The 10,986-nt window shown below is 31.8% G+C and overlaps 1 pseudogene across 1 annotated transcript; it reads right to left on the reverse strand.

The window, feature by feature from the left end:
- Nucleotides 1–2,213: 2,213 nt before the first annotated feature.
- Nucleotides 2,214–8,309, reverse strand: LOC149248683 (vacuolar-sorting receptor 3-like; annotated as a pseudogene). Its single transcript, XR_016266695.1, has 13 exons — nucleotides 7,995–8,309; nucleotides 6,812–7,502; nucleotides 6,624–6,712; nucleotides 6,465–6,534; nucleotides 6,209–6,292; nucleotides 6,051–6,121; nucleotides 5,851–5,932; nucleotides 4,188–4,270; nucleotides 3,839–3,902; nucleotides 3,520–3,648; nucleotides 3,082–3,185; nucleotides 2,848–2,944; nucleotides 2,214–2,620 (listed from the first exon to the last, which is right to left on the reverse strand). The product of XR_016266695.1 is annotated as a vacuolar-sorting receptor 3-like (transcript).
- Nucleotides 8,310–10,986: the final 2,677 nt, after the last annotated feature.

The raw sequence follows: 10,986 nt of genomic DNA on the forward strand, positions 1-10,986 counted from the left end.
CGTGAAGGTTAACAATTTCTGCAAGGTCGGCTGCCACAAGGCGTTCTACTCCCTCCTTGGCAACTAATTTCTTAATTTTGAGTGGTTGTAATGAGAGCACCTCTCAGCTCCTCTTTTGTACTTGGTTCCCTCTTTTGTCTGATTCGCACTGTAAATACAGGCTGCGCTACGGCTAGTACTAACTTTTTGGCAAGGTTTTGTGTCAGGTTCTTTCCCACACAACCCTTTTTTGTAATCTGTCAGTTTATCAAGTAATATACTATCTTATTTACAAAAAAAGCAATGAACCAAGCCCAACTAACAATTGTATATAGCAAGTATATTATTTTTTTTATTTTATTTCCAAAAACAAAAAAATAGAGGTAAGTCCTCAACGCTATTATTCATTTATGTCACAAATCATTTATGGAACAGCAATGAACAAAGCCCAATTATAATAAATTATAGCTAAACAGTTAACCAAGCCCAATTAACAATTTTATAGAGCAAGTATATTATTTTACAAATCATTTATGTTTATGGAAAGCAATGAACAGAGCCCAATTATAATAAATTATAGCTAAACAGTGAACCAAGCCCAATTAACAATTTTATAGAGCAAGTATATTATTTTACAATTTTATAGAGCAAGTATATTATTTTTTTATTTTATTTCCAGAAACAAAAAGATATAGATAAGTCCTCAACACTATTATTCATTTCATTTAGTGTCACAAATCATTTATGGAACAGCAATGAACAAAGCACAATTATAATAAATTATGGATAAACAATGAACCAAGCCCAATTAACAATTTTATATAGCAAGTATATTATTTTTTATTTTATTTCCAGAAACAAAAAGGTAGAGATAAGTACTCAACAGTATTATTCATTAGTGTCACAAATCATTTATGGAACAGCAATGAACAAAGCCCAATTAACAGTTTTCTTTAACATATAATAATAAGTATATTAAAGCCATTTTGTTTTTTTATTTTATTTCCAGAAACAAAAAGGTAGAGATAAGTCCTCAACAGTATTATTCATTAGTGTCACAAATCATTTATGGAACAGCAATGAACAAAGCCCAATTAACAGTTTTCTTTAACATATAATAATAAGTATATTAAAGCCATTTTGTTTTTGGAAGCAAAAATGATTTGAAAAATATTTCTATATCACTAAGTAGGAAGGTACACACAAGAAACCTCGAAAGCAAGAGGCTTTGCATGAGAATTATCCTGGAATGCTTCAAAAAAGAGTAACTTCCTAATAACTTTTTCTCTAAAAAATTAGTATGATAACAAGTTGAGGAAGGCTATACAACAAAAACAGCTTATCTAAAAAACTTTGCATAGACAAAAGCTTAACGAAGCACAGTAATTAAGAGAGTGTTCTCCAGGGAGTGTTATTAATCATAAAGCATATAACAGTATGGAAAACCAATATAAACTTTGCATAGACAAAAGCTTAAAGAATCACAGTAATTAAGAGAGTGTTCTCCAGAGAGTGTTATTAATCATAAAGCATATAACGGTATGGCAAACCAATATAAACATGGAGTATGACGATAAAAAGAAGCCTTGAGTTCACTGTCATGCTTCAGGAAAGAGAAGGCCCAAGGAAAGAGAGATCCAACCCACCTAAATGCAAAATATGCTCTTAACCCGTCTCAATAAATGATTAACAGTGCAAAATATGCTCTGAACCTATCTCAATAAATGATTAACAGTGCACAGTGCATAGATCCACTAATAACAAACAGTGCATAGATCCATTAATAACAAACATCCATGAAGCGAGTAACTTTGCACCATTTGTTCTATGCATCATGAATGATTATGGTTATGGTGTTCTATGCAGCATGAATGATTTCCAAAACTACAAAATAAATTACGTACATAATAAGCTTTTTCAAACAGGAGCTGACTGTTTGTGAATTTTGGATCATCATAAATGAGCTTCTTACAATTTCAAAATCATAAAAATCATAAATTGAAATTGAATTATCATAATTCAATGCTGGTTAGACCTCTATATTCTCACCATGGCTTGGGAGCTGATTGTTTGTGAATTTAATATCATCATAAAGGAGCTTTTTACAATTTCAAAATCATAAATTGAAATTGAATTATCTTCACAACTAAATTTGCAATCCCATGTACTAACTGCCCAAGATCCTCATTTGTTTCCGATTGTCATTAAACAACAATTGAAAAAACAGTGAGAAGTAATGCACGAAAAACAATAGCATGTAGAATAGGTATGGTGCCCTTAATATTCTCCCCTTTTACAGAACATTTCAAACATATATGATTTAATTCTGACTCAATTATATACATACATAAAATCCAGATGGATTGAAATGATTCTCCTGATCTCCTAAACGTTTCTAACAACCATACCTCTCTAGCGTTTATTAATCATTCAGAACTTCTCCAACTGTGCCTAAATTTTAGCAAAGGAAACTATACAATCCCAAACGATTGGATCCTCCAGCAAATCAAGCTTGGAATTGTACGGTGTATAAGATATCAGAGCTTCAGCGATCAGAAAATATGACATCAAACCTATGTTGGTCTCGCATGAATGCCGAGTTGAATGCAGCATTCTTGGATAAATCACAAAACGGCACAACCTATCACAAAACGGCACAACATATCCAGTGAGAAATAATGTAACATTCTGGAATGCCTTGAGAACAAACACTGAAGAAAGTTTTTATATCAAAAACTAATCTTTTATTCAAACAGCAAGTAGCCAGTTGCAAATACTGAAGTCCAATTCCGAGTGATTATAATGAAATACAAGCATATGATGATAGCAGAGATCCCATAAAAAATCATGTGGGTAGGAAGTATATACCTCATGCTGAACTTTGTTGTAGAGGTTGATGAGCCTCATTTTGGTCCAATGGCATATATTGAGACATGATAGCCATGATTTCAGAGTCCATGTACGACTGGAAGACAATCAATTTTCAGTATATTTTTCCTTTTTCAATGGACACAGAAAATCTTGAGATATAGAACTAATCAAAATCAGCTAATAAAGGGTAAAAGTGGGAAATTCTGAATCTCTAAAACATATTGAACATACCCGAAGTCTGTACTTGTAGAACACATAACCAATAGTTGCAAAACCCGCTAAGCAGGCTATAACAAGGATTGCCAAAACCCAGCCAAATCTTGAAGAAATCCTAGCTGCATATTTATCACACATACAAAAAAACATGAAACATATTCAGGAAACTTCAAAACTGTATGTAGAACCTGAAAAAAGATAGAAAAAAGAGACTGACAATGAAATAGTATCATATTAATAATCTTAATCACTATTACAAAGTGAAACCAGAACACTTATCCTGTAAAGTAAATCTCATATTTCTTTGGAATAAGCATATTTTCTGTTTAATTAGATCGGAGAAGTTAACCTATTGCTTCACATCTGTAGTGCACTTGCAAAGAGGGGAAACCCTGAAAAATATCTGAGGCAGCATATTTTTTTACAATAAAATCAAAGGCCCAAAGTTCTCACCAATGCAAGTATCATGTGCTGCAATGTACAAAAGATCCCCCTTGCATTTGCAATCATATCCACCCCATTTATTCTTGCAAGTACAATCACTGCACTGGCAAGCAGTTCTCTCCTTGCATTCATCAATATCTAATAACAGGGAAGAGCAAAATCAGTAATATATCCCAAAATAGACCTGAACTTGCATATTCATGCTTACAATAGAGCAGAAATTGGATTCCATCTGAACTTAAACTTGTTGATACCCTTGTATAATCTATTTTGAAATGTAGTGGAGGAAACAACGGCCTATTTCATATAACAACGAATAAACAAGTACCTTCACAGTTTTGACCATCACCCCTAAAGCCTGGGGGGCACTCACAACCTGTAGGTCGATAATCCTGTTGATGTTCACAACTAGACATCAGTAAAACTTTAATCATGTGTAGCCCATTGTCAAAGCATATAATCACTTTTTAAAGGATCACATAAAAACTCGCAAAGCCTCACATTCTTTTACATAAAGGTGTATACTCATGAGATTATCATCTATAAACAATTCCATCCTTTTCATACAACCAAATAAATGAGCCATGGATGCTAACCAGAGAATACAATTTTAACATAACCCATCCTTACAAAGCAAAGTCCAGCTGTAAAATGCCCCAAGTTAACAGAAATATTACCGTGCACGCAGAATATGTTTCGCCATTTCTAGTTTCAGACCAGCAAAATCCATTTTCGAGCCTGCAACGATCTGGCCCATAAGCTGGCAAAGAACAAATAAGCTGGTGAGATTTCGCACAAGCAGATAAATTTGGAATAAGCTCCTAGCCCAATCTACTGATTTCAGTTAGCAATAATTTATCAGATTCTGTAAAATCAAAAATCCAACATATTTTAGTTGCTTCTTGAAGCAACTCTCAAGGTAATCTAAAGATTTATTGCTAACTGATGTTCCTTATCTTCAAACAAGATATTTCATCCCTATGATAATAGATCTCGATTCTCAACATAGTACTTTTCAGCACATTTTTAACCTACTCAGAAAAAACAGGTCACGGAGAGATTTTATACGCAACTTGTCTTTCTCACATCCGATGTTTCCAGAAAATAACAAACCATTTCAAATATGGGCAGAATCAAATCTGTCAAATAACAAGAATATCATTCTGTAATAAAGAGCTGCTATTATATTTTCATAACATACCGCTTAAAGATTCTAAAATATATTAGAACTTAACATGATCCTGACTATTCACTGAATATCTAGCCTGGCCAATCCAAAACAGACCTTATCACCAACTTCCATTTTCAAAACATCTTATGGTAGGATGCCAGATATAAGATGACATGAAATGTTATCCGATCTTCTGTAGGATCATCAGTTGTTTCCTCCTCTATATTTTTTTCTCATATGAAAACATGACCCACCAACGAAGGTTTTAAGAACTTAAGTCAGGATAAAAATGTTTTGAAAATTACTGATATAGCAAGTTATTAAATGTTGGTAGTTTTACCAGTATTTTTGGTTTGCATTTTAAGTACAACTATTTGCATCTAGGTCAATAATTGACATGTAACACCAAATAAAGTTTAGGGTCCTTTCTAACTAAGGTAGCCATATAAATTAAATGGTTGTTAAATGTCAATAAGCATTAATCCACTATAAAGCAATTAGTTCATAATACATCTCACGTTGTTAAAAAAAAAAAAAAAAAAAACTAACTAAATTATAACTTTATTTTAAATTATTATTATTATTATTAATTATAAAAAAATTAAAATTATTATTTTATTATTATTAAAAAAAAATTAATATAAAATTTAAAGATGTGTACATTTAAAAAAACATGGAACGCGATTTTATCCCACTTTAGCATAGAGATTCTTTAAATAAGCTTCGTTATAATACCGTGGCTTATCAATACCACATGCCCAAAAACCATAACCCATTTCATATACCACTGGTTCATGCACTACTTGTTCATATGACATTTTTTTCATTAATCAATTTAATTAAAAAAAAAACAAAAAAGACAGATAAATCTAATGAGATTAAATCTCTACGATCCACCTAATAATCGCTGATAATTAAATTAATTAAATAATAATCGCTGATAATTAAATTAATACTTTGGAAGCCTTATTCCAAAATGGAATAGGCATGCCTATTGGCATAATAATTCTTAATAATAATAACGTATATTCACACTACAGATGCCGACATAGCAGGTACCCCTGGACAGCTCTTGGATTTCTTTCAGAGCTATGAACTTGATCCATTTGCTTTCTTGGTTGTCTAGAATAAAGAAGCAATGTGGTAAGAAAGAGATATGGCATACAAACCTTCACACTTTAAATAGCCATCTCCCTGAAATGCAACTCCAGACACAAATGGGCATTCACACACTCTGCCCCTGAATGTGTCCTACAGAGTTGAAACAAATGCTCTATTGTTAGTCACCAAGGATTTATAATGAATACGAAAAAACTAACAGGAAAGAATTTCAACTGATCAAATGAACTCAAATAAATTATAAACGTACTCTACAAGCACTTATATTAGCTTTATTCCAGCAGCCACCATAATTTGTCAGACATTCGTTTGTCTCGATATCTGAGAAAAGTTAAAAATATAAATAAATTTGAAAGCCGAAAAGAATTCTGAATCTCAAGAAACTAACATCAAATTTGTAGAGTGTACCTTCACTCAAACAAAGTCGTGGCTCTGTAGTTTCTTTAAATCCTGCACATAAAGCCTTTAGTACAGCAGTTCTGTCCAGCTTCCCTGACAGAAAGAAAGAAAATTTATCTCACTATGAAATCCATCAGTGTTAAAAGAGATAGGACTTGATACAAAGTATACACAATAGATATGCAGATGACTATTCATTTATGCAAAATTCCCAAGTCACAGAAAACGGAACTGAAATAATCAAAAGGGATGAAATAAAAGAGACCTCGGTACTGCACATTATTAATGACCAGAGTGGGAAGGATAGTTACATCCCCACGAGAACCATCTCCAACCTAACATACAAGAAAATACCTTCATGTTATGATGCACGAGGAGAAAAAATCATTAAAATCGATCATCTATAAACAAAAATATTATTGACCTGAGCATCTTGCTGTGCCTTCAGTACAGGATTGTCAACATCAGCTTCTGGATCACCCATGCATTTTCCAACCTCATCAACAGACAAACCTGCCCAAACGTAGACAAACAAGAATGGACTGGTTAGGTAAACCAAACATACTCTGGCCAGTTTCTGAATTTTTAATCCCTATCAAAATTTAAACTCACCTAATGATCTTATGATATTCTCAGCACACTCTTTACCGTATCTGTTCTCTTTCATAGGGCATCTAATGTGGAAGTCTGTAACATAGTCCCACCAAACCCATGGTTTGCCACTTTCATTAGCAACCCTGTGGACACAGAGTTGCCTGAGATTTTCCTTTACAACATCCTTTCCCTCATAGCCTTCACTCAAATCCCGATCTGGGTCTGGAGCACAGTACCTTCCATGATTGATGCATTGGGATTTGCACTGTCTAGTCAAACTAAAAGCTTCAGGGCAGTACCACGTTATATAATGGGGAGTAAATAAAGTGTATCCACCCTTTCTAGTATTTGAGCATGGCCCTTGAACTCTCTCACAAAATCCATCTGATCATCACATTTAGGTCCACACTCATCGTTGCTGTTTGTCCAGAACTCATATTCTACGCGGTCATCTGGGTGAGGCATGGATTCAGTCCAATCAAGCTTAATGGTTATGAGTTCACCCTTTTCCAAAGCCTTTTTCAGATCATCCCCAAAAGATTTCTCAATTAAGGCAGATGGAATTGAAATCCTGTCAAGGTAGGCAGCTGCTGCCTGTCTTGTTCAGGAGAATCCATAGTTATGAGAGGCTCATCGCGGTCATCTGCAACAAGAACAGCAGCAGCGCCGGCGTTTTGTGCATTCCATACCTTCAATGCAAAGTAGCACTCTACATCACAATTAATAGCAATCAGAACTCCCGGTCAGTCAGAAGATCATAGGCTTGACAAGCACCCAATAAAGTTAAGAACACTATACTATATAAATCATTTCATCACTGTTCAGGAGGGAAAAAAAAAATAACCAATGGTTCACAAAGAATATTTATGAGAATCAGAGCAGAGTGTATACTTTGTTGGGATTGAAATCATTTCATATTAAACATTCAAAAATCCTTACACCAATTGATAACCAATTGGATTCTGAACAGGTCAAGTATCAAATTGATATCTTCTTTAGATATATACTTCCACTAATTGCCTGGTAAAAAGCTCAAATATTGAATTGTGATTTTCTTAGACATATTTCTCCATTAATTGCCTAAGTGCCTTCTGGTCTTATTCGTGTTTCTGATATGAGAGATTATGCCAGACATACATGATATATGCAGTTTGAAGGTCTATATGAAAAAAAAGAAGAAAAAAGAAAGAAAAGAAATCACCTCCGCGATCTGTCAAGACAAAAAGGGGATATGATGGAGACTCTGATTTGTTGAAGACAACAGCCAATTCCTCAAATGATTTGCAGCCATTTCTTCCTTTCTCTGGATACATCACCTTACCAATCATACTCCCTCCATAATCTGGAACACCAAAATTTCCAATAGCACTCTGTCTCTTCCCTGTCAATGATTCAGGAGTTATCACATTTATACTGTTCTTCTCAACCACAAACCGACCCAATGCACTGCTGCTCATCAGCAATAGCACAGCAACATAAAAACCACCGCCCCTTTACCAATATTAATCCCTTCCATCATCAATCCCTCTTTTATGTCTTCGACTCCCTTAAATTCTCGATATCCTCAATACCCACCTGCTATATACAACACACAACATTCAATAAATAAGAGATATGATGTAATAACACTGGACTGGATTGGGATAGAAATAGACGACTTCCAAATCTCTGAAACAATGAAATTCAAGGAAACTCTTTCAAGTATTATAGTAAAATTTAAATAATGAATTGGTTGTACATGAATTGCTACATGAAATTGCTAGAATCCATCTGAGAAAAAATATCTCTGTTCAAGCATCAACTAAAACAATAGATTGAATATTGCATGAAAATTCTTCAAACCCAGTTAAGAAAACACAAATATTAATATTAGACAAGCACATACCTTGAGGAAGCTAATGTTAGGAAGAAACTAAACTATTCAGAGAAGAGAAGCAACTAAACATCACTGTGGACAGTGTTGTTGCTCTACAACTTTAAGGACACGCATACCATGAAATTGACACGCTGCCCGCATGCATAACCATGGAAAATTAATCAAAAAACACTCAAAAACCGTGTCTCAGTTCCTCATTTATATGCTTAATGATCTATCCCTGTGCTACAATTTATTTTCTTCTTGGCTGTTTTGAAGTGGGACTGCCAATAACGCATTGAGAGGGTGTTTGTGCATTTGGAATTCTGCACTATCATTATTATTCTCTGCAAATTGAGGGATACGTGTTGAGGAGCTTTTCTCAGAGCCTAAGGTGGGTCAAAACAGTAGGCTAACGGCGGAAGGAAGAAGGATGGACAAAAGAAGTAGGCGACCTGAGAGGACGAAATACAATATTCATGAATTCTACCGCCATGACATATGCCAATATATAGAAACAAGATCAGTGTAAATTACGGCCCTCGAGTGCCTTTGGTGTCTTCCGTGAGTCAAGGGAGTAAATTTCTTGCTTCTTTCATTTGGCAATTTTGCTCCTGCATAAGTCAAGTCAAGGTTGTGAATTTCTTCTTCATCTCAATTTCATTGGGTACAACCTCAACATGGTTGTGTTATTATATATATATATATATTTTGGATTCCATGGTTTGGTTTGTATGGAGTTTAAGTTTATGGGTAAGATTGTAAATTTTTTTGTTTTTTTCTCATAGAATTTTGAATGCGGTATAAATTGAGGTTGTAATTCAATTTCAATTTCAATGTCTAAAATTCCAATTTCAATTTCAATCTCAATCTCAATCTCAATCTCAATCTCAATCTCTAATATATATTAATATATATAATAATAAATTTAATTATTATATATTAAGTAATTTTATATAAATATTTAGTAGATGGGTTTGAAATAAATAAATTTAATTATTAAATATTAAGTAATTTTATATAAATATTTAGTGTATAGGGGTTTTGGATGGATGGTAAATGGGTGTTTACTATTTTATAGGAAAAGATAAATGGTTCAAATTTTTATTAAAAAGAAAAAATATAATTTAAAAATGGATGTTCACTTTAATTTTAAAAGTAAATATAATTATAAATTAATAGAAAGTACAATTAAACGTGTTTTTATAAGTGTTTTATAATTGATAATTAAAAAAAAAATAAAAAATCAATACATTATATCTTATTTTCTTATAAAAAGGTAGTTTTTTTTTTTTATTTATGGTTACTACTAGATACCTAATATATAAGAACAAGATAAATAGACAAAACACTCCCTCAGACAAAACACTGCCTAAGAATGCTTGAAAGTTTAATCAAAACCTACCTACTATTTAGGTAGGGTTGGCATAAAGATATCAAATATTCGCCAAATCATTAATAAAATCCTAAAAAAGTTCACTTTGTAAAATAGCCATAATATTATAAATATTATTACAATTAAATTTTAAAAAATTACAACATAATAAAAAATTTTAAAAATTAATAATAACCAAAGCTTAAAGTATTATATAATTATAAATGAATGGAAAGTACAATTAAAAGTGTTTTATAAGTGTTTATTTATGGTTATGAATAGATACCTAATATATAAGAACAAGATAAATAAAATAGAAGACAAACACTCTCTAAGACAAAACAGTGCCTAAAAATGCTTAAATGTTTAATCAAAACCTACCTACTATTTAGGTATAGTTAGCATAAAGATATCAAATATTGGCCAAATCATTAAAAAAAATCCTTAAAAAGTTCACTTTGTAAAATAACCATAATATTATAAATATTATTACAAATAAATTTAAAAAAAAATACAAAATTTAAAAGTTCAAAAATATATCTTTATTTTAATTATTGAAAAAATGAAATGATTAAATAAAATAAGTTCTTACTATAGTAAAAGAGTAACTTCTAAAAAGTCATCTGTGTATCGAATTTTACAATTTTTTTATATTAAAACAGTTTGAAATTAAAAACACTTTCCTAAAATATCCTTTTCTATACCATTATTAAATTTTAATCTCAAAATAATTTTTTAATTTTTTTTAACTCGTTTTTAAAAACTAAAAAATAAAAATAAATAATAAAATTATTTGATAATTTTTTATATTAATATAATATACATCAATTTTAAATGTTTACTCGTTAAAATTATAGTAATTTAAAAATATATCAAAAACTAAAACAAAAAAAAATAAAAAATAAAATTATTTGATATTTTTATATTAATAATTATATACATCAATTTTAATACAGGGTTATA

The sequence above is a fragment of the Pinus tabuliformis genome, chromosome 7 (genome assembly GCF_031772625.1).
Source record: "Pinus tabuliformis cultivar Carrire ecotype Pingquan chromosome 7, CPIR1, whole genome shotgun sequence".
Lineage (NCBI taxonomy): Eukaryota > Viridiplantae > Streptophyta > Pinopsida > Pinales > Pinaceae > Pinus > Pinus tabuliformis.